The sequence below is a fragment of the Camelus bactrianus genome, chromosome 3 (genome assembly GCF_048773025.1).
Source record: "Camelus bactrianus isolate YW-2024 breed Bactrian camel chromosome 3, ASM4877302v1, whole genome shotgun sequence".
Lineage (NCBI taxonomy): Eukaryota > Metazoa > Chordata > Mammalia > Artiodactyla > Camelidae > Camelus > Camelus bactrianus.
This window is the reverse complement of record NC_133541.1, coordinates 88,276,015-88,300,657: the sequence shown is the minus strand read 5'-3', so window position 1 is coordinate 88,300,657 and position 24,643 is coordinate 88,276,015. Positions and strand designations below refer to the sequence as shown.

Below are 24,643 nucleotides of genomic sequence, written 5' to 3'. Positions count from 1 at the left end.
ATCACTAAAAAAAAAAAAAAAAGAAAAAAAACCAGTGTGGAGTAGGTAGGAGCAGAGAGGGAAAAAAGACTCCTTTACCTTTGAGGGGATGTTTGGGGGGATGGATTTAAGATGCAAAATGTGAGGAGCTTTGCTGTGTGTCTTAATTTGACCCAGACTCCATCTTGGCCTGCTGAGATGGCACAGGCCTTGTAAGGGAGAGGGGGCATCCTTGATAGAAGCTGAGTGGGAAAACATGCTTAAATTCTTTATGTTGTTTTTGGTAGGTTGGGGTTCTTAGCTTTTTCAGTTTTCTTGTTATTTTGTGGCCTCTAGGTGTTTCATAGGATGAGTACCCTATAATTTTTTTATTATTAAAATAAATGGTTTCATTTTGGTGCAAACCTTTCTTATTAGCCAGGGAACACTTCCCTTTATTTACACTTCCCTGGGGACTGTCCCCACCACCTCAACTAGGTGCTTTCTCCCGTACTGAACACTGGACATTGAGCATCTAAACAAAAAGAACTCCATGCCTGAGTTTATCTTGTTTACACACCAGCTTATTTTCAGTGCATTTCAAGGCCATAGATTTTATTTTGTAAATTTCCAAGTAAGTGATAACAGAAATTATTTGTCTATTCTCCATTTTCCCAACAATTTCTGGACCTCGTTTCAAAGAGATGCATGTCGTCAGAGTGTTAACATGCTTTTCTTTCTTCCAGAGAAACCAAAGCACGTTGTTTGTTTTCACAGGAGTATTTGTACTTAACACGTTTACATTTAAAGTCACAATTGCTGCACTTCTTAAATGACTTCTCTAATAACTAACTTCTAATCACATTAAAAATCTGCCCCCAATGAATTCTTCGGAGCCCCCTTTTTAAAATTTTTATTTTAATATTTTGTCAAGTTTCTTTATAGAAAGGGAAGAACATCTGAAATAATATTGGACATTTTGCCAAGTCTGTCAAATGAGTAGCACTTCTACTTTCTCAGCTCCGTCTCATTAAAATTGTGTTCTAATTCTGTCTTAACTTGGTCTCTGTGCTTCATAAGTCATTGCCTGCTCATTACTTGTAGTGTGGGAGATGAAATTTATTCAAACCCAATAGCTGAGATAAAGAATTGAAAAGCAAGCAGCTAGGAGCAATGGAATCAGCCTATTTCAGGGCTTTTCTGGCTGGATTTTTGCATCACCACCCTTTATGCCATGTGTCAGTTTGCATTTGTGACACTATCTGTGTTTGGCTTATAGATTTCTGTTAATATGATATTCTTAAAACAGAAATGTAGAGAATCTCCCTTCTTTTTCTTGTCTTAGCATTGAAATGTCCCCAAGTATCTGAGCTGATAAAGGGGAAAAGATGATTTTCTATAGTTTCATATAATTAGAGAATCATTAAAATTGCCCCAAAAGATTAATTGTTTCACCGTGTGACAATTCATATCAGTGTGTCTTACAGAAAAGAACATTAGTGACAAAGAGTAAATGTTATACCCTCAGAATGGTTTGAAGGGAAATGGATTTAGAATATAATGTGACTTACAAGCAGTTTCACATAGAATCCAGAAGGGAACTGTGCTTTCTAACCTAACCACTCCATTTCGAGCTTTAAATGTCACAAGAATACACAGTGGAATTCCTAATTTTGAATATAGAGGAGTTTTTGAAGAGAATTGACTAAAAGCATTGTACTTTTCCATTATAAAATTGAGTTGTTAAGGAATTATATGGTCTAATTACCAAACTTGGTATTTTTGACTGCTTTGATTATGAACAGATATTGTCATTAGCTAGCTATTTAAATTGACGGCAATAACAAGCAGTAATTTAGAAATATGTTCTAAATTAGTTTCTATATGAAAGCAGAGTCTTTGTTGATTTGTGTATGTGATTAATGTCAAGTGTCATGAATTAGCTGAGGGATTTCTGTGTAGAAATATATGCATTTATATAAAAGAAAGAAGAGATTCATTTATACTCCAATTCTGAATTAAAAGAGGGAGCTTAATATGTGCCTAAATATAAATACCAATGCATTTTTGTCTGATTACTCATAGAGAATATAGGAAGAACAACACATTTCTTAGACATGTGACACTTAGGTTTAGGTTAGGTTTAACCATCTACACATACAGTGCAATGTATACACCCAATCTCGAAACCACAAAGAATATATGTAGATTTAAATTTAAATAGATAGAGCCCGTCAAAGCATTATATAAGATATGTGGAGAAATCTGACAAAGCCACTGTAGTACAAAATTACAAAATATTTTATGTGACTAATAAATTGTGCAGATAAGCAGTGGACCGTAGTCACAAACAAATTAGCCTTTGATGTAGGTATTTTCTGGTAACAGTAACTGGATTGGAAAGGTGACCCTCTGGAGAGCATTTAGCATGGAGCATTTTTATTTGGTTTTTATTTCTTTCCGGTGTGATATTTGGTTCATGATCTTGGTCATGCTTGGACCTCATAACAGTTTGTAAACCATCCAGCAGAGGAGGAGGTAAAGGTATAATCTAGGACTAAACTAGAAATTAATAGCCCACACAAGCCTAAACTCTGTATTTCTACCCCTGCTTCTCCTCATGTTCTCCACTCCAGGCCTCTACAAAGCAAGTGAAGCTTCTAACAGTAATGTGGAAACCAACTTGCTATTCAAATATGAACATTTTAACCCCAAGCTTGGGTCTATATAACCCTTGAATTTGTAACTTAAGCCTCAGAAATCTACAGACTAAAGGGCTCTGTCAAGAAGCATACTGAGAAAATGCGCCGTGTGTTCCCGCAAAAGACTTCACTCTGTTTTTTCACTAACAAAACATTTTCCCCTTTTTTTAGGCTATAAGAATCTAGTTGCCAGTTATACTTAAAGTCTTTTGTGAACTGGGCATTTTCATAGAAATAACCGCTGCACCAGCAACACTTCTCCAAAGCGACGAGGACAGGATGTGTTCCCACCCCAGAGTCCCATGTTAGTCAGCTCCTTCTCACCAGAGAGGGACAGAAAATACCTACAGCGACAAGGAGTAAAAGAGCAAAGGGCCATTGAGGGTCTATTGTCAGTTAAATACCCTGCAGCGGCCAGTAGTCTGTGGGGCTATGCTCTTTCCTAAGGACTACTGGTTATATCTGTCCTTCATGGTTGGTGGTGGTGGGTAAATCTATTTAGCACAAGTGGCTGCTATGGTCATTGTCAAGGATTTTGGTTGATTACTCACATTTTGCCCTTAATATCTTCTCCCTTGACATTCTGAGTTCTTACAGTTTCCTCAGTTGTTGCATGCCTTCTCACTAATCCCAACCACATTAAAGCATTTGTGATGTCAGGTCACAGAGAAATCCTTGAAAAAGTGGAAGGCCTTATTGGACCTTGTCCACATCATTCTTACAAATAGGCACGCCCACACCCTCCTCCCATTAGCTTTAGTGAATATTGTATAGAAGAGTATCTGTCTGTGTCTCATCACTCAGTAGACCATCAGAAATTATTTACCCTACAAAATACTTTTTCTTTGCCCATTTTTTAAACTTTCATGCAGGTATACCTTGCTTTATTGCACCTTGCTTTATTTCATTTTGCAGATACTGTGTTTTTTACAAGTTGAAGTTTTGTAGCAACCCTGCATTGAGAAAGTCTTATCAGCACCATTTTTCCAACAGCATTTGCTCACTTCATGTCTCTCTGTCACACTTGGTAATTTGCATAGTGTTTCTAAATTTTCTTTATTATTATATTTGATATGGTGATCTGTGATCATTGATCTTTGATGTTACTGTTGCTAAATGATTACAACTCACTGAAGTCTCAGGTGGTGATTAGCAATTTTTAGCATTAAAGTATTTACATTTTTTAAGACAGTTCTACTGCACAGTTAATAGACTACAGTATGGTGTAAACAACTGTTATATGCACTGGGAAACCAAAGAAATATGTGACTTGCTTTATTGTAATATTAGCTTTATTGCAGTGGTGTGGCATTGAACGCCCAATATCTGTGTATTTTACTTTCTTCAGATGTGATTGCATATTTCTTTGACTTGTTCCGGTAGTTGATTTATCTCTTGCAATCATACAAACTGCCCCTAAATATAAAGATTTTCTCTGAGAGTCCTGATTCAGCATCAGACCTATTGGTCTCCACCTATGAAAACTAAAATGAGTGTTAAAATGAATGAATAAACACACTTCATTAGACTTCTGCACATATTTAGGATTAATAATTCATTCATTCAACAGATGTTACTTCTTCCCTGCCATACCTATGTTCTGAGTATGTTCTGGGTGCTGAAGATAGTGCAGTTAACAAAACAGACACACCTTTGTCTTATATTCTAATGGGGAAAAAAAGAAAATGAATAAGTAGATAAGCAAATTATCAATATAAATGCCAGATGGTATTTCATTCTATGGAGGAAAATAAAGCAAAATATGGCAGAGAGAGTGGGCCTGAGGTAAGGGAAGGTACTGTTGTAAAAAGAATGTTTAGGAAAGGTTTGACTGATACAGAGTTATTTCAGCAGAGATCTGAAGGAAATGAGAGTCAGAGTTATACAGATCTCTAGGAGAAGAGCTCTCTAAGCCGGGAGAAGAGCATATGCAAAACTCTAAGCAGCAGGGTTAGCGTACGAAGGGCCAGCAAGGAGGTCTGTGTGACAGAACAGAGTGGGCCCGGGGCCAGAAGGAGTGGAGCAATTCAGGTAGGCAGACTGAATGATGGAATGACAATGACTGGATGGCCTTACAGGCCATGATAAAGACTGTATTTCTAAGCATTATGGGAAGCAAGGGGAGGGTGAGACGTAGGGTACCAGAATATGCCACCCCAAGATATGCCTCTTTGACCTATGGATTATTTTGAGCTATTGAGAACCAGCGGACACAGGAAAAGCTCTAAAATCTGGACATAAGTTTTCCTTTTGTAAAGGAAATTTACATTAATAAAGGAAATTTCCATTTGTAAGGCTAGCTCCCTCTCTCACACCAGGAACAATTCTTATCAGTGGAGAAAGCACACACTTAAATTTGCATAACAAACTTTACCAAACAACCCTTGATTACCATACTTTTCCTGGTCACCTTCCCATAACTTGCCTCTCCTGCCCAGAAGCCCAAAGCCCCTTTTCCTTTGTTTAGCCTAAAAGGGAATATAAGCCCAAATTCTAACCAACCCTTTGAGTTACTCAGCACTAAGTGCTCCTGTACATACATGTATGATGCGCATGTTAATAAACTTGTTTGTTTTTCTCTTATTAAATCTGTCTTTGGCCAGTCTGATATATAGGGCCTGAGCAGGAGAACCTACATTGGGTAGAGGAAATTTTTCTTCCCTTACAAGTGTTTGAGCTTAGGAGTGGAATGATACAATAAAGATTTCATATTGGCTGCTGTGGGAGATGGGGCCAGGATTTATTGGAGCTCAATTAAGAAAGCTCTGGCAGTCTACTGAGAGATTATGATAGCTTGCAGTAGAGTAGTAGTTGCACAGGAGGAGTGCTCCCTTTTTTGCTGAATATTTTAAAAGTGAGGCCTCCAGAGAATTTCTGCTCAACCCAGCAAGAATAGGAAATAACTTCACAAAATTCACCCAGTCCATTTTTCACTCTTGAAAAACTTTTCCTTAATTCAAAGACACAAGTTTGTCATAACACAGAAGTGTTCCCGGAAAACTATTTTTATCATGTCCTGTGAAGCATAAAGAAAGACAACCTGTTGTTTGTGTCTGTCTGTTACTAAGTCTGTACTGGGTGCTTGTTTGCAAACTAGAGAAACCTACTTTGACTGAGTTAAGCAAAAAGGAAAAAATTTAAAGAATATCATTAACTTGCTGAATCTGTGGAAGAGTTGGAACCAGGTCTTTTAAGCTGACAAGAAAAAAGAGTTTCCTAGATTTTTTTGGTGGGAGACAAACATGAGAATAAGTTAATATATAAAACAGGAAAAATGGCGGGTGGGGGGAACTAGATGAATACAAAACAAAAAGGAGAGGTATGCTTAGGCAGTTATGTATCTAAATGAGAATTATCCTTATGCCAAGAGTGATACATTTTTATAAAGTCACTATGATCAGGTTATAGAAAATGTAGGCTCTCTGGCTCTGGTTTAAAGGAGGATTTTCCCTTTATTATTACAGGGAATCTAGTTGGATTATTTCAGCCATTCATTAGATTTCTCTGGGGAATTGTTGTTAATGTTTTTATTAAAAACACAAATTTCCAGACCATAATACAAAATGTCCTGATTCAGTGTATTTGAGCTGACACCTGGAAATCAATCCTTTACAAGTTTATAAGGACTTTGACAATTAGCCAGTACAGGGAGTCACGAGTTAAGCCGCACCCTACACTTGAAAATGTGTTTTATTTACCTGCTGAAAGAGAGAATCTGAAAATAAAGGTTTGCATGCTAATTTGGAGCTACTCATTTTACGGAGTCACAGAATGCTAGTGTGCAAAGACCATTATCTAGTCAAAAAGAAAACAAACAAAAGCCCCCAGAGTACCCAGTACCCACAGAAAGCTCAGTTCCCCTACACCGTGTCCACCCCACTGCCCACCTGTTGCCTGGCATTGCTTGAGAAGTGCATTTAACATTGTTTTCACAAGTATATATTAGTATGTATTTATATTTATCTGATTTCTGTCTATTTTCAGAAAGTAACCAAATCGGCATTTAACAATTATATATACAACAAAATGGTTTTTTAAAAAAAAGTATTAGAAGAAGGAGGAAGGAAGGAAGGAAGACCGAGGAAGGAAGGAAGGAAGACCGAGGAAGGAAGGAAGGAAGACCAAGGAAAAGAAGGTAAATGTGGCAGTGATCGTTCGTTCACCTTTGTAATGATAAAGTTTAGATTGACTTCTGCGCTCCATCTCACTCAGGGCAAAGAGGAAACTAAACTGTAAGCTTCACTAAAGGTAAGTGGCCTAATTGCTTTCTCATATTTATTTTCCTTCTCGTATGAAGCCATGAATTGCTCAGTCACTCGTCAGTGGCTGTAAGTCATAGCACTGGAGCCACCACCACACTGAACTTTTATTCCGTCGTGCTAAGGGGCCTACACATTTCAGAAGGAAATTTTGAAGTCACCTAAGACTATGCAGGAAATAAAGTGGTCTACGGCCCTGAGTATGTGACATCACATTGGGAAGGGGTACCCTCAAATTTGAACAAACTTTATTAAAATGTTTCTAAAGGGAATTTAGGTTTGTCCTTGTTCTTAGTTTTCAGATCTAACAGCTACGCCTAAATCCTCCGAGTTTCAGTGTATCTGAACCACCGTTTCCCAGGTTTCATTTTACTTTTTTCTCACGGGACACTGCTTCGAATTCTTCAGTCCCTTCAGCGTCTTGGGCTTTGTCTTTCTCATTTTTTAAAGGTATTTTACTCAAAACAATGGTGGGAAATAAAAAGAAAAGAAAAACAGTTCAATCCTAGGCTCCTAAAAAGTACTGAGCTGCCAGTGTCCCTTGTTTGTTGTGGTTGTGGTTGCTGCTGTTGTTATGACTGTCCTTTCTTTTGTGTACCTTGAATGGTTCTTGCTTTTTAAAATGTTTATCCAGTGTTTCACAGACTTCCCATGACTCCCCACTGATAAAGCTTCGGTATAATTAAAGTATTTATATGAACACTGCTGAATTCAACTTGCATTCTTTACACACACAAAGGAAAATTCCTGGCATTTCCAAGTCACAATTGTGTAATCAGATGGCATAGTGTCAGTTGGTTTAAGAATACTTTTGCACTCAGTTTTTAAAAAAAAGTAAAATTGCTATGTTTTCTATTCAATGGTGTTTTTAAGTGAAATTAATTTTTCTTGGATTATACTTCAATTTGACTGAGTTTTTTAAACTAAGCAGTTATAAAAGTCATACTGGACCATATTTGCTTATTTAATTAACTTGGGAAAAAGGAGCGTATCTGGACAGAGAGAAAGACAACTCATCACTATTCAAATAGGCCTAAACACAGCCTTTTTTTTTTCTTTTTTTTTTGCCTTTAAGTGAAGTCTTGCCCCTTGACACATCCTTATTATGGAAATAAATGTAACATTGAATAAGTTAATGTCATTCTTTTGAAATTATGACATGAAGGGGAAGAATTAGAGCATGCTGGGAATTTTGGTAAGAATTGATTTACAAAAGAAGTTGCCACATTCGTTTTTATTGTGGTTAAAGCTCTAGTTTGGGAAAGACAAAAGGGCAAGGAATTGGGGAGTTTATGGCTGACTGTGGATCTAATGAAGAGAGTCCATTGGTTCCACAGGCCAGGGTAAGATTCCCACAGTCCTGAACAAACAGTTCTCAACCTATAATTCCTAAGCCTTTGTTTCCCCACTTTGGAATTCTGACTACAGGCAGGTTACCAAGCCAACTGAGTTCCCTACAAAGATCCAGCAAAGCTCTTTTTATCACAAAGATCAAGACAACAATTGTGTGCCTACAAGAAAAGAACAACTAAAACCATCCAACAAGCATTAAAAGAACAATTCTAGAGATAGTTGCCTTTGAACTCCAATAATGGGCAACATTCAGTCCCGAGATTTGAGATCCCTGAGTTAAAAAAGAATTCATTACCGATTGCCTTGCCTTGTAATTATAAGAGCTGCTGGCAGCAAGTATTTTCAGCAGCATTAATTTTGTCAAATGTGGTATTTTGCAGTGGTGTTGAATCCCATACAACGGCCATATTATAAATCTGCTTTATCAGCTTAGTTTTGTTTATTATGGAGTTCATTTATGAAATAAAAGAGATCCAGATTTTTGCCTCGGCTTTACCCCAAACCACAGAAAATGGCATATTGTTTTGCAAAAGCTTGTTCTGAAATACCACTACCTGAATGTAAAATACTCTGTTTGTACAGATACATTCCATGGACATGCGTAGTGCCCAATTGAGAAAATAAAAAAGGTTAGTCATCTGGACATTTCCCTGTCTATTAGCTACCTTGAATAATTTCAGTTTCATGTGGGAAAAAATGGAGATTTCCTTTTTGGGGTAGACATTTCATTTTCTGATGGCGTGGGAGCATTTTAAACTGAATCTGAGCAGGCGTCAGTCATTCAGAATAAATATTCTATTTGAAGAACTTTGACTACTATTATTTGTGCAGGCCCTATATTTAAACCTTAGAAAGAGCTTCTGGGATTTAGTAATTCCTTATTGTGAAATCCACAACAGGCTGTTTGTTTTTATGTGAGTGCTGGCTTTTTTTTTTTTTTTGGCATAAAAACATCTAAAGAACCAGCTATACTGGTACTTTGTTTTGGAGAGGACTGAGTGAGTTTTGCATTTGACAAAAATCTAATAGCACCACCCCAGGTTGTCCAATGTGAACAACCTGCTGCTTCTAGAAACCTTGTCAAAACAATTTTCTTGCTAAAAAGGAAGGGATGAAGAAAAGTTCACTGATAGAATGAGCATTCTGGAGTTTTGTTTTAAATTAGATTTTAATGATCTATTATTGATGTATATCTGCATTTAAGTTCCAATGCTCTGCCAGCAAATTTTATGCCAGCATCAACATGGAGACCCACTTTGGGGCATGTATGTTAATTTCTTACAGGAGAAGCTGTAAATTTGGCAAGTAACTTCTCTCTTTATTTGTAAATAACCAGCTTTAGTATGTTGCCTACAAGATTGCAGATTATCATGAAAAAGAATTTAGATTTTGGGGGTGATCTACATTTCAATACTAGATGTTGGTAAATAACAGAAATGCATTAATTAGCAGCCTACATAGGCAACTCTGAACTAAAAGTAGATTGGTAAACTATGTTCTTGGAGAAAAAAATCCTGTAAATCAAATGTGATTGTTTCATAGGATTATTTAATGTTATATTCCCATCAAGACCTTGATGACAAACTTTTTAGAAAAAGGGGAGGGGCCATAAATGCCATATTTAATTAATGGTAAATAATATATTCCACGTAGTATAATCAGGTTCATAGAATGGCCAATCCTGTGTATTTTATTAGTGATGTCTTAGAACAGGAACTGCATCTGAGTCCAACAGTTAGAGGTCCCAGAGAGATTAAGGCCAGGCAAATGCAGAAGGAGAAAAGGAGGGAGGGATGATTTTACATGCCAGGGCACAAGAAGAGAGGCAGACTGAGAAATGTAATTTGTGACCTCCCTCCTTTTAGGTCTACAAATAATAATACAGGGTACTCTAGGCAAAGAACTTTGGGTATGAATTGCTGTAAGTCAAAGTGTATTGTGGTTATGCACATTAGGCTTTCAAAATGTAGAGACGATGAAAGCAACATATGAATGATATGTACCAAAGCACTTGCTCTACTTTCAGATGCTATTAAAATTATGAAGGTTTCTTGATGAGATTTTTGGTCCCAATAACATGGAAGAGAAAGCATTGAATTAGTATGTAAGTTGAGTTGTTACGCACATACGTACGTACGTACATGACATAGGGGAAGAAAACCTTTTTCTCTCCCCTTTAAGGCTAGGCCTGAAAATTAAACTGACAAAGACAGATTAATAGGAGGAAAGCATACAAATTTATTTAATATAAGTTTTACATGACACAGGAGCCTTTATAAGGAAATGAAGACCTAAAGAAACAATTAAGCCTAAGTGGCTTTGTTGTTCTTCTTCTTTGTAATAGAAAAAAAATCTCCTATTTGGGAAATGGATATGCACTTCAGGAATATCAGAGATAGAGCACAACAGAGAAAGATCGGGCGTCACGAATTGTAAGTTTTCATTTTAACATTGTGATGCCTGATAAATTGTGAAATTTTTGTCATACGCAATTATTTTTCTCAGCTATATCTTTGGGAAATTCAAGGATCAGAGGTTATGGTCGATGAACACAGATAAGAAAATATTTTTAAATAATTCTAAGGGGAAAATCTAGATTTTGTTCACCTCTCTATTATGTGATGAAGCAAAAGCCTAAGTGTTTTTACACTAGATTTGATGAAGAGTCAGAAATTGTGGGAAAATGTAATAGGAAAATGTGTATGAGTTGAGGGTAGTAAACTAGGGGAAACTTAACAAGGACTGTTTATCTGGATTCCTCCTGGTATCCTGCCATCTTCAGAGGTAAGGATGCTCCTTTCTTCCAGATATAAGGGGGAGTACATAACCTGTCACAAGAGTGTCCTATGACCTGCCTCAGGGGAAAAGGCGGGGGTCAGAGAGTTCTTCCTGCATCTGCTATTTCTCAGCTTCCTTTGGTTTAAAATTGCCAAGATGGCATATTTTGGGGTAATGTGTTCTGAACACTGACAGTGTGCGTATATCTATATATATCACACACAAATACATACAGGCACACTTAAAGCTTCTAATTTGTCTCTAAAGAGTAAAAAAGAGCTGTGGATGCAGTCAGAGTATATAGTAGGCTCTTATCTTTTCGGAACATTATCTAATTTATATACCCATGAACCTTTGGTTTGGCTGTATAATTCTGAGGAGTTGCCATTAGGATTATAATTTTTATGGGTCGATGCATAATTTATTTGTCTTTAAATATAGTGTTAGCACTTCCAGGTTGACTTTCGTTTCCCCAAAATTTATGTGTAAACTCTAAGCACACACCCATTACCCACCTAATTTTGGAGTCTTTTAAAAATTAAAAGAGAAAGGGAATGCAGTCTAATTGTTTTGTTTCTCTAGTAGAGAAACATTTCTAATATCCAAAGTAGAAATTCTATGAGAGAAAAAAACTTACTTCAGATTTCGATCTCTAATATCAAACCTGTGACATTAAACTTAATTTCCACTCAATTACAGGTGAACTCTTGTCTTCCCTCTTTGGCTCTCACTGGGGGGCAGGGCAGCACATGGCCTTGTAAATGAGGGCAGTGGTCATTGCCCTCCTCTGACAAGAGCAGCCACAGGTGGTTCTTCTTTCACAACTCACTGTGTCCCCTGCCCTCCCAGTCACAGATCCCAGAACTGTGATCTGGGCCTGAACCAAAGCAGCTATCCTCACGTGTCCACCAGGTTCCATGTCAGACCAACTCATGAACCCTAGCTAGTAGATAAGGACATAGGAGCAAGCAGAGATAGGCAATCGAAATGCTAGTCCCTGTTTTTCATGCTTTAAACATATTATTTCCAGTCTTCACAAAACCCTGCATAGCAAATATAATTATCTCCATTTGACAAATTGAAAAACTGGTAAGTAGAAAAATTTAAGTAATCTTCCCACCACCATATAGCTAGGGAGTGGCTGAGCATTGAATCTCATCAGTGTTGTCTGACTCCAGTTAGTTATTTTAGCCATGCTATCAAAGTTATTAGTTATAAGTGGATTGTTATCTGTAAGTGGGAAGAGTCCAAGAGGTCTCTGTTCAGTTGCTCGAATGGAAAACTCTTGAGATTCTCAAGAATCAAGGATTGTGTCTTACTTATCTCTACATCCTTCAGGGAGACTACCTCAGTATTAGCATAAGAGATGTTCAAGTAATAATAATTGAATGGATTGTGCGTACATTGGAATTTTTTTCAGGTTGTTTTAGTTAGAAATGACAGTAAAATAGTAAGTTTGTGTGAATATAAGACACACATTTGAAATTTTTGACTATGCTAAAGATTGTAGAATGATACAACACAGAAACCATTAGCTGCTATATTCATTCACTGTCCCCTAATTTTTCGCTATTAAGAGATAAGTAAGTCCATGGGCCAACTGTACTCTTAAAATGGCTTTGACCTTGGTTGCATCTCTGAATCTCAATTTGGAAGTAAAATTTTAAGATTGTAGACAACATCTGGGTGGGAAAAAAGATCTTATCATATGTCTGATCACGTAAAACCCAAATATCAGCGTAAGGAATCTGTAAATGAGACATCGAAGTCAGTGGATATGCTAATGAATGCTTCACATGCTTGCCAAAATGAAGCAAACTCCAATAATAAGAAAATTGGATGTGATACACTACTATTTGCAAAGCATTTTCCTAAGTTTCTCAAACTGAGGTACTTGTCCTTGATAGCAGAAATCAAAGATAAACATGGTTAATGTCAAAGTGGGTAAAATATTTTTATATTAAAGCAAACAGATCTATTATAGATGAAAAAGGCAAAATAGGTATTCATTTTTAAGATATGAAAGAGGAGACCTCAATAAAGTTTTTCTCTAATGTGTACTTGTGGGTTTCCCCCAACTTCTCCCCAATCTGCCATGAAAGATAGTGATGAAAATATTTGAGAAAAACTACTGTATATTATTGCCTTTGTCTTCAGGAGAGCCCTGTGATGTATTTGCAATCATGCCTAATTGACAGATAAAGAAGCACTGAGAAGTTAACTTGCTCAATTGTGAAAAGGAAAGGTTTTTAAGAACATTCCCATTTCCAGAGAGACTCCCTCCTATCTCTTGCAAATGCCAGCTATTCAGAGCACATCATTAACATCCTGTGTCAGATTTAGTAGTGCTCTGGAAAAAATGCATATGAATATGGATTGCTGTTTACCAAGTATATAAAACAGATATATATTTATATTCACTCTCAACCTACTTTCTATTAACCAACTCTGCTACTAATTGCCATTCTTCCCTCTCTATATAAAATATGTCGTATTTACTTTCTGTGAAGTGTGATGAAAATCTACAATAGCGGTTCTCAAAGAGTGGTCTCTTGACCAGCAATATAAGCATCACTTGGAAACTTGTTAGAAATGCCAGTTGGGAGACCCAATCTCAGAACTGCTGAGTCCAAAACCCTGCAGGTGGAGCTCAGCAATCTGTGTTTTAACAAACCCTCCAGGGGATTCAGATGCCAGCATTTGAGAACCACTCATCTAGAATGATTCTACCTGCACACTGCTTCTCAGTTGACTGTAAACTGTTACTTCCCTTGAAAGAAGCCAAAACTGGAAACTATAGACCATGCATTATGAGTATGTGCAAGAAAAACCATGCAGAATTTCCCAGTCAGTGGAAACATCCTTATCCCTCTGTAAAAAGATTGCTAGATAGATGTCTAAAGTATGTATGTTTCATTTTTGATGTATTCCTTCCCTGGCAACTTTTTGATTAACTGACCGACTGTCAGGGCTGGTCCCAAGTGTGTTCCAGCTCCCTTTATAAGAAAGTTGAGATAGATGATAGACAGATGTAGATAGGTGAGAGATAGATAGATAAACTTGATGTATATGAATGAGATAAGAATATAAGCCCATCTCTGAAAATCCCTCAAGGGACACAGAGAGGGCATTAGCTTTTTTAAATGCCTACATTTGAAGTACATTTGGGGAAGTGAAATAAAGGAACGTGATGCTAAGAACTAAGAAAGAACAAGCCCTCAATTCAGAGGCCTTGGACCACAGAGAATCTGGGAGAGCTGCCATATGAGCTGTGTGGAGAGAGAGAGGACCCTCATCTAAAGAGAAGTCACAGCACCTAGATCTTTTAGACCGGTCTGTGGGCTAGTAGTATCTCAAATCAGGGCTAGACCTAATTGAATAAAGAAAAGCTTTGCCTAGACCACCCTAGGTAAAAACTGCTCTGTGGATACTTCCACCCCAGGGTACTTTAGGAATTGTGCATACTGGCTTGGACCAGGACTGCCAACCATGGAGGAAAACACTGTAACCCCAGTGTGTCCCTTGAAGACTCTCACCAGTTCGCTCCCTGCTCTATACCTCCAAGATAAGCGAAGGAGATAGTAGTAGTATTGCCCCCGAGAGAAATCTCTCTGCTTCTCTTACTGTCCCTCTCCCACCCAGTCTGATCCTTACCTGCCTGTCAGGTCAAGACGATCTACTGTGGAGGAAATCTGAGCTCTCTGACTGGTGCATTGAAATAATCTTCCACAGCAAGTGGATATGCAGCCTAGCAATTCAGAATTCAGTCTCTTCTCAGGTGGACTTACATTCTTTTTTTTTTTTTTTTTTGTATTTTTTTTTTGCACCTTTATTGTGATATGGTTTCTGTACACTAAACTACACATCTTGCAAATGTACAATTTGATGAATTTTGATAGATGTATACACCAATGAAACTACTACCACAATCAAGACAGCTAACATTTCCATTACTCCCCAAGAGGTGCAATTGTCTGTGAATCTGTCTGTTTTGTACATAAGTTCATTTGTCTTTTTTTTTTTTTTAGATTCCGCATATAAGCAATATCATATGGCATTTTTTTTTTCTCTTTCTGGCTTACTTCACTTAGAATGACAATCTCCAGATACATTCATGTTGCTGCAAATGGCATTATTTTATTCTTTATTATGGCTGAAGAGTATTCCATTGTATATATATACCACATCTTCTTTATCCAGTTATCTGTCAGTTGACATTTGGGTTGTTTCCATGTCTTGGCTATTGTAAATAGTGCTGCTGTGAACATTGGGGTACATGTATCTTTTTGAATTATAATTTCCTCTGGATATATGCCCAGTAGTGGGATTGCTGGATCATATGGTAAACCTGTTTTTAGTTTTTTAAGGAACTTCCAAACTGCCCTCCAGAGTGGCTGCACCAATTTACATTCCCACCTATAGTGTAGGAGAGTTCCTTTTTCTCTACACTCTCTCCATCATTTATCATTTATAGATTTTTTAATGATGGCCACTCTAACTGGTATGAAGTGATATTTCATTGTAGTTTTATTTTGCATTTCTCTAACAAATAGTGATGTTGAGCAACTTTTCATGTGCTTATTTGCCATCTGTATGTCTTCTTTGAAGAGATGTCTGTTTAGGTCTTCTGCCCATTTTTTGATTGGATTGCTTGTTTTTTTGTTTTGTTTTGTTTTATATATTAAGCTGTATGAGCTGTTTGTATATTTTGGAAATTAGTCCCTTGTTGGTCTCATCATTTGCAAATATTTTCTCCCATTCTGTAGGTTGTCTTTTCATTTTGATGATGGTATCTTTAGCTGTGCCAAAGCTTTTAAGTTTACTTAGATCCCATTTGTTAATTTTTGCTTTTACTTCCATTACTCCAGGAGCTGGTTCAAAAGATATATTGCTATGATCACTTATAGTTTAAAATATAGTGAAGTTAACAGAACTAATGAAGAACAGTGAGAACTTCCCTTCAGGTGATGCAGAATCTCTCTCCAATACTAAATCCAGAAAGAAGATTTGCACTAAGGGTTCTGGGGGAGGGGAGTAGGGCAGGAGAGAGAAAGTAATATTGCCAAATGGCTAGTAGTTAAAAGCTCTCTGCCTTTGGGCTTTTTTTTTTTTTAATCTTAACCACATTGCCTTCAAAAGAACTATATGTGATTACATATTATTGCCTCAAAGATATCCTAACATTATTTAGTAGTTAGTTTTAGAGCAATGCAAGAGAAAATTGTTTCCGTTAGTACTGAGTGATAGCTCAACAGTATTTGACTGGGCTTTAAGGAACAGAGCCTTCTGATTACCCAGGTGTCAGCCTCTCCCTCTCAAGTCTGGTTTTCTGTGCTGCTTTTGCTTTTTCCTTGGCACCTTATTAGAGGCAGAAAAATAATCTGAATATGAATTTGAGGTGTGAAAATTATATCCTCTAGGATCTAATTTGGTTTAAATTGGGCAGTTGATCACCGATCTGGGATTCGATAATTTTCCTTTTCCCAGACTCCGTGCACATTTAGAGGGGTGGAAAGGGAGCATCAGTATCATCTTGTTGATTTTGACTTAGCTTTGCCTCGTGAGTGGATATGAAGCTGTATTTCTTGACAGAGAATGACCTCAAAGAGAAATGCACTGCTGTGAAGGTTATGGCAAGGAAGAAGCCATGAAAGGGTCTAAGAAGCAAGATAAAAGTTTTATGAGGAAAGTCATATGCTGCATTTGTGTTATCAAATCTCAAAATTCAATACCCAAAAGAATTGAAAGCAGAGACTCTGATCTTTGTACACTCATGTTCACAGCAGCAGTAGTCATAATAACCAAAAGGTGGATACAGCCCAAATGTTCAGCAGATGAATGGATAAACAAAATACAGTATATACATATAGTGGAATATTATTCGGCCTTGAAAAGGAATGGAATTCTGATGTTAAAAACAGAGATAAGCCTTAAACATGTTATGGTTATGGTAAGTAAAATAAGCCAGTTGCAGAAGGACAAGTGTGGTATGGTTCCACTTATATGAGGTACCTAGGGTGGTCAGAGTCAGGCAGAGAAGGTAGAATAGTGGAGATAGGGAGGAGTGGGGAGTAACTGTCTAATGGGTCCAGAGTTTTAATTTGGAATGAGGGAAAGGCTCTGAAATGGATAGCGCTGAGGGTTGCACAACATTGTGAATATACTTAATGCTACTGAATTCTCCACCTAAAAATGGATAATGTGGTAAATTTTATGTTATGCATATTTTACTACAATTAAAAAATGAAGAAAAAAAAATCTTGAGATTCGTGAAGGTCCACACAATGGGTTCCTGGCACATGTCAGAGTTCTGTGATATTATTGCTCTTAAATGGAAAAATAACAAAATGGATAATCTAACAGGCATATACAAAGTCCTTCGAGAAAATTATATTTAATCTCACTTTTACCAATCATCAACTAATTAAGAATGTTAACTACAAGAGTCTGAAACCTGAAAAAGCATTAAATAAATATTATGGAATAAAGTTGTTCTAAACTCACAATAAGTGATAGGGATGTTTATTAGCCGATTGTGTGTGTGTTTGGATGGATAGTGAAGTTGTTAAAAACTTTCATCTCTTGAATAAATTTCAGAAGAGGTGTCAGGAAAGAGAGCAAAAACTAGACAAAAGAGAAGAGACAAGAAGCCCATCTGATGACCAGCTCTGTAGGGAAGTAAGAAGAGATAAGTTAGAATAGCAGTGGAGAGGTCTGAGATGGCAAGTGCTTGCAAAGCTAAAAATAGAGAATTTAATCTGGGATGGAAGAAACTGTGAAACCTGACGGGGACTGGTGATGTCTCATTCTGTAACGGTCTAACTTTGCTCTCAGTATCAATGAGGAATGTTATTGATGGTGATGGGGAGGAAAATTGGGGATTGGGTGCCAAAGAAAAAAGTATTTCGGCTCAGTGTCTTTGATGTGTTCGTCGGAGGAACGGGGAGGACCGGAAGAGTGATGAACAAGTGCCGGCAAGAGCTGCGGCAGGAAGCAGCCCACGTGGGGCAAAGGTTTGGGCAGGTTTCTAAGCGGAGAAAGAAACCATTTCTGGTGCTGATGCAGCGCACAACGCAGCAGGACTTGGCCACAAGAGCCAGGTAGGAAAAGATGGAAGGAGAGATAATTGAAAGATAAGAATGAAGCTTGAATCTGGTAGCCAGAAGGAAAAGGTGTTCCCTCGGATGAAAGGAAGAGGTGGGGAAAGGAGCAGATGCTGACAAGAAAAGCAAAATTATTAAATTAGTATGAAAATTTATTTAGCAGTATGTTCAATATAATGACTTAACATCTCTCTCAATTCTCATAGTGTAAACAGCAAGCACAAGGAAACAAGTTTAAAAGGAACTCCCAAAATCTCACGCAGGAAAATCCCTCCTTCATGTAACCGCACACACCAACACATTTATGCTTTATGTTAAGATTTTGTTTTCTAAAGCCTTGGAGGATTTGATGGAGATCTTCACTTAAAACTTGAACCTCATGTGAAGTTCCCTCGTGTATATACCCTGGTGTAGAAAAGCATCGCGTCCTGCAGAGTTCCAAAAGAAAGAATGATGCGTGTACACGTCTATGCTCTTGTGTTACTCACCGTGATAAAAATAGTGTTTAGTGTGCTTCAATCCCACAGATAGATAATGCGTTTATCCGTTACATTACACCAAATAAATCAATGAAAACAAATGTCTTTCTGCAGAATAATTTTGTCTTAGACGGTTCACGTAGATCAGGAAATAGATTTCCTGCCTTCCTGCGTAAACAGCCCGAAGCCGGTGGTCTCTGTTTATGGTTTTGTGTAAGTTTAGAGGCGGAGAGGCTTGTTTACTAGAATAAAGTCTTTAAAAAAAAAATTCTTCTCTTTCATTTAGGTTAATAACACACCACATATATTTGTCAATCAAATTGGAATTACTGTCAGCCCATAATGCATTTTAGTTTAGCCAATATCCGTCAGTCCTGATTTATTTGCTTAATACAAATCTAATTGCGTTTCAGCCTGCTCGCCTCCTCTCAGCTGTTAACCGACCAAGTACATCTTTAATTTCCAAGACCGATAGTGTGGTGGCAATGGAGGGAGAGAGATTTGCATAAGGCCCCAGAAGGGTGCCAAAACTCTTCACGCTTTAAACAACAGCCTTTATTATTCTGTAAGTGGATGTGTTGAATTTTCATGCTTTTGTTTCCAGTTCAGCCCTGACAGAAAAGAATAAAGTAGATTTTGCCAGCACCCCTGCTGTGCCCTGGGGGAGAAATTCAATGTGCCTCATTTGTCTTAATTGGAGAACCGCCCTCAGCACCAGCTTTTTCTATGAATACATTAGCATAACCGACAGAAAATTCAAGCCTACTTTGGTAGAAGTAGTCGCTCCCCCTGCACACACACCTCCCATTTTTAGGCTAATAAAAAGTGCAAGAAGGGAGAAGTCCGTGTTTCATCTCCTGGACTTCTCAGAGTTGCCGTTGGAAAATTCTCCTTACAGGAGAGATGCATCAAACCTATTTTATCTCTGCGCTGTTATTAGAGCCGGTCGTGAAAAATGTGATAAATATCATGCATGACAGAGAGCTGAAAGCTTCTCTTTATTCTTCATAATGTGCTAATCCTATATCCTTGTTCTTTGACTGGTTATGCTGCTTATTCAGAGGGGAGAGTTGGTTTTACACAGAGACAAATGTGCCGCAGGTCTGAATGAAGCTGGGGGAAAAAAAAGAAAAGAAAAATTCTTACCGAGGCGAATTTATTCGTACTGAAACAGACGCACTTATCTCAGTCAGAGCGGGATTTCCAGCTCCGTGCCAATTCGTTGGAGGACTATTAAATTCATCTTCACGTGTTTCATAGTACAAAGGGGTTCTGAGTCTGGACAAGCAGCCTGCGCTGTGTAAATCGTTTCCCTCATCCAGGCTCTTCCAGGGTCTGATTGAACTAATGGAATTTCAAGGTAGGTGTTTCAAAAGAAATATTTCATTTCCATGTTCCCAAGACTGGTATTAATTCTTTCATCACATCTGTTCAACTCACTTGCCACTGCCAGTGAAAGAAATGGAAAACATGAGGAAAGATATAATTTCTTAATAAAACGTGGTGTACACATTCTCTTGGAAAGATGGCTGCCTTTCAAAAAACCAATGAATCCATATTTTGTCTTGATTTTGCTCCAGCAGGCCTAATTTACCACGTCAGTCACATGCTGCTCTCACTAAAAGCCTTCCAGGGATTTTCAGTAAGGTGGGAGTTTTTGTTAAAAGCTTGTTTTGTTTTGAATTATTTGGATGCCCATTTAAAAATTAAATACCTTTTGGGTCAGGTCATTGTAGGGAAACAGAAGGCAGAATCACTTTGGAATAAAAAATGCGTGATGCAGAAGCTCCTATGGCCTGGAGACAACCAACCCTTTCTTACTTCTGGGTAAACCCTCATTGTGTCGCCAGTTGCAAGTGCTTGGTCCCTCCATCGGAAGCCCGAAGGCAGAATGAGGGATGAATCCACTCCTTCCCTCCCACTCCTGCCCCCTTCCTTTGCTTTTCTCTCACTCAGCCCCAATAAACATTTCAAAAGGCTAAGAGGAGGTGGTGAGTGTTGGAAACTAAGAATAAAATGTTTGCTTTCTTCTGTAAATGATTCTAAAAATAATCATTTGGCTTTATCTGTCCGGTGAGAGGATGTCAGCTTTTCGGTTTACTACTGGTTTCATTTACATTATAAAAATGACAAGCAGTTTACCCAGTTTAGCAGATAATCCCTGCTGCTTTCTAAACAAACATTCCACCCACTGTGAGAGCTGTAACTAGAATCCTTCTCCCCCCAACCCCCTCTTTACCCCCCCCCCAACTCGCCTTGAAGTCTGGTCTGGGGTCTGAACTCACCTCACTTACCTGGCTCAGCCTTTTCTGAGCAGCAGTATGAAGGAGGGTCCTCTGAACGCTCTCTCCATCCCAGACTCTTTGTTTCTTTAAAAAAAAAAAAAAAAAAAAAAAAACTCATCTTCCAGGAAACTTGTATTTACCACTGTTCCTAACAGCTTTTAAAAATCATAAGGAAAGAGAAATAGGATTAGAGGGAGCAATGAGGACTGAATTACAAAGTGTGCTCAGTAGGTTGTTGCTGTTGTTCTAAAGTATATTTTATTAAATATTTTTCTTAATGTTTGCTGTTGTGAGAATAACGTGTTCACCTGATCAAAATGAAAAGATACTGATTATAGAAAAGAGTGAAAGCCACTCGTGTTTGGGGGGGTTTTTTTGGTAATTGTTCCAGTTTCTGAGAAAGACCTTGCACCCTTTGTGAATATATTAAAGGAACTGGAATTTTGAAATACACTGATATGGTACTTTCTTGTTGCTCTGCGCACTTGCACGTGCAAACACACACACACACAGGGCTGATTTGGCCCACCTCTCCTAGGTTGAGACGTGCCAGTGGGATTTAACCTTTTTAGGAAGACTAATCACTAACTAGTTGTTAACCTGAGCAGAGTTAAGGAGGAATGCTTTATGGTAATTCATACATTATTTTTTGAGCCATCACTCTTTGTGAAAATCAATTTTCCCCACAAAAATGAAACATTTGTAGTAATGACTCTTGAAAATCAAGCATAGGTATTGGGGGGTGAGGTGGGGGGCATATTACAATTGAGGAACGGATGGAAAGGAAATGAACTCTTTCCCTGTTCACAAAATATACATGTATGTGGAAGACCCGGAGTGAAAAATCATCCTGATGATTTCACATCGCGTTATCGTGGGCCACCAGCTAAGTGGATAACTTGATGAGGAGTCGGGTGTTGACGTGGCATGTCTCAGAAGAAACTCCTGGGATTCTTTCCTGGATCAATACTTTGAGGACTGAAATTTTAAAAAGTTATATAAATATTAACATGGAAAAATCTAGAACTGACTTTGGAAAGCACTCTTTTTGACTCTACAGATTTATTTAATTTACACAAGTTCCTTACGTGGTCAAAACACAACAGCCAAGCAATACAAATCAGGAGAAAACCTGTGAACAAGAATAGGGCACCGAGTAGGACTAGAGTTGAAGATAAAATATTCCTGAGTTTAAACACACAGTTCAAATAACAGTGACCTAACATTCCATGTGATAATCATTTCTGTTGCGGTTACAAAGAAAAAGGCACGTAAGTGCTAATTTAACATCAACAAATTAACAATAACATGTGCCACTTCCTGTAGTAACGGGCAAAATGAGGTGGTGAGTGGGAAACACTTACCTGGGACTTGTTTTGTACAGTGAAATTTCTCACTTTAGGGAATTTGTAACAAATTAGCCAAACGAGAATCCCCAGTTTATTTAGGGAACACCTTATGATTTTTTTTTTTTATTGTTTAAACTTCTTTGGAAGCTACTGATTCACTGTTCACTTTCTTGGTTGATAACCTCTGTATCTGATTGTAAAGACTTAGCCAACATAAACTGGGAGAGTCATTTCAAGTAATCTCTGGCTTATCTGTTTGACTCTTTTCAGTAATATATCTCTTCTCTGAAAAGAGAAAGAATGTCAGATAATGAATGATGGTTGTTCAGTAACTATCTCCTTTAGGTTTTCACTGGAAAAAAAAAGTAAGACACCTGTGTGAGGTATGCAGTTGTACACACGTTTTGCCTCTGGGAAACCGACCAGTTCCCTGTAAGAAGGTGAAGTAGACGCAGTTCATTCTGGCTTGGATCTGAGGTGTCTGGACAAACTGCAGTGTTATCTGGTCTGACAAGGGAAAGCAAGGGATAGAGGGACACAGGCTGTTACTGTTCCCAGCAGCTTTTCTCGAATGTTCTGAAAAATGAAGAGAAAGAACAGGGTCGAAGAGTAAGAGATCATATAAACACACCCACTTGATACCAGAGGCAAACAGAGGAAAAGCACTTGTCCAAAAGTCCACCAGAAGGAGGAGGTTCGGGTGGTACTGGAGTGTTCAAGAGAGCTCAGGAGGTGTCAGGGAGAAGACATTGCAGGCTGGGTCACAAAAAGTATGCTGGGAGAGGAGACGCTGTCAAAGATTCTTTGGGCTGTGATACTGCTGTTTTCCTCATTCATTTGAATAAATTGTGTATCTCTAGATCAGAGATTCTGCCCTAAGAACTGAGGTGAAGTGAAATGAAACGTAAAAAAATCCAACTGGTCAGACTCCCACAAGGATTTTGCAAACCACCTGGCTTGATGAGGCTTAGGATAGCTTGTAAAGTTAGGCAACTTTTGACTCCCTATCTAGCTCTGATTTGCCTGAGTCTCAGCAGATTCGAGGGAAAGGTCTTGAATTCGGCAATTCAGACATGTATCGATGGGGTATAAGTGAGGGCATTGGATCCCCAACTGCAGAAGAAACAATGGCATCCCTCAGGAAGGGGAAAAAGAAACATAATGATGAAAGAAGTTCTGCGTTGTGGACCAGATGCAAAAACAGCTCTAACAAACAGAGAAGTAGACCCAAGTGGAGCGTGAAACTAAATTTAAATCCATCCTAACATAGCCCTCAGAGATCCCCTGGATATGCTGGGGAAAAGATGGCTCTATGTGGTTGTAGGATAAGAAAATGAGAAGAGGTAGCTGTGAGGACTAAATAAAGACCCATAGATCCAAAAGGATACACAAATGTCAAGGAACTCAGGGTCAAGCACAGAGACCAGAGTGCCTAAAGTTGTGAAGGTTAAAACCTGGTAAGCACCACCATTCAGATTCCCTGAAAACAGCAATGGTGATGTGCTGGGACACTGCCAGAAGCACCACCAGGGTCAGTGTGATCTGCAGCAGAGCCTAGGAATGGCAGGGGGCTGGTAGTGGAATAAAGGTAGTGACATCCACACAGGGAGGAAGTTAAGATTCAGTCAGGTTGGAGCTGACTTGTTCCTACCTGGGAGCTAATGATGATCATTCATCTTCAAGGCTTTGTGTATGACCTGTAGATGAGAAAGTCCTGTTGCATCAAGTAAAAACCCCATTATTCCCCTCTGTCAGAGTTTCCAAGACATGGTCTTGTTTCACCCTTTTGTCTAGTGGCTAGTTAATCAAAAGAAGAATTCATCACTTACACTGACACAAATGAAAACCATTTAAACAGTGTGTGAATTCTGACCATCATGAATTTTCTTCAGCTTTAAGAAAGTGTGTTCTATGTCAGATTCATGCTGTCTATTGCATCTAATTCTTCTGAAGGCAGAGCAATAAAAATATGAACATGATATCAATGTATTACATTATGAGCTGATAAAAATACCCTAACTTTAATTTTTTTCAAGGGAAATAGAAAACCAAAAGTACACCAAAATTTCAGTACACAATTGATCTTTCTCTAAGAACAAGTTAAGGAGCATAGAAGATTTGATTTTAGTGTATGCAAATAACCTGAATTAAATGTGCTTCAAACTACTGACCTGTCACATACTAAATGAGTATTCAGTATCTTTGATCTGTTCTCTTTCAGTGGCTGGTTATCATATGTGGACAATATGGCATTTAGGTTGGGTTATAGGCAATATAAACCAACTCCAACTTAAGCAAAAAGAGACTGTTAGATGAAAAGGTAAAAGTCCCAGAAGTGAAGATAAGCTCCTGGCCTTTGAAAGGACAGGATGCAGAG

At 38.1% G+C, this 24,643-nt stretch overlaps 1 long non-coding RNA gene across 1 annotated transcript in view; it reads left to right on the top strand.

The window, feature by feature from the left end:
• LOC105082070 (uncharacterized) overlaps positions 1-24,643 on the top strand; it is a 788,258-nt gene that overhangs the window by 624,194 nt on the left and 139,421 nt on the right. Inside the window, exon 6 of the long non-coding RNA XR_012505614.1 lies at positions 6,645-6,795. This is a non-coding gene — a long non-coding RNA (uncharacterized LOC105082070). The remainder of the gene's footprint in view (positions 1-6,644; positions 6,796-24,643) is intronic.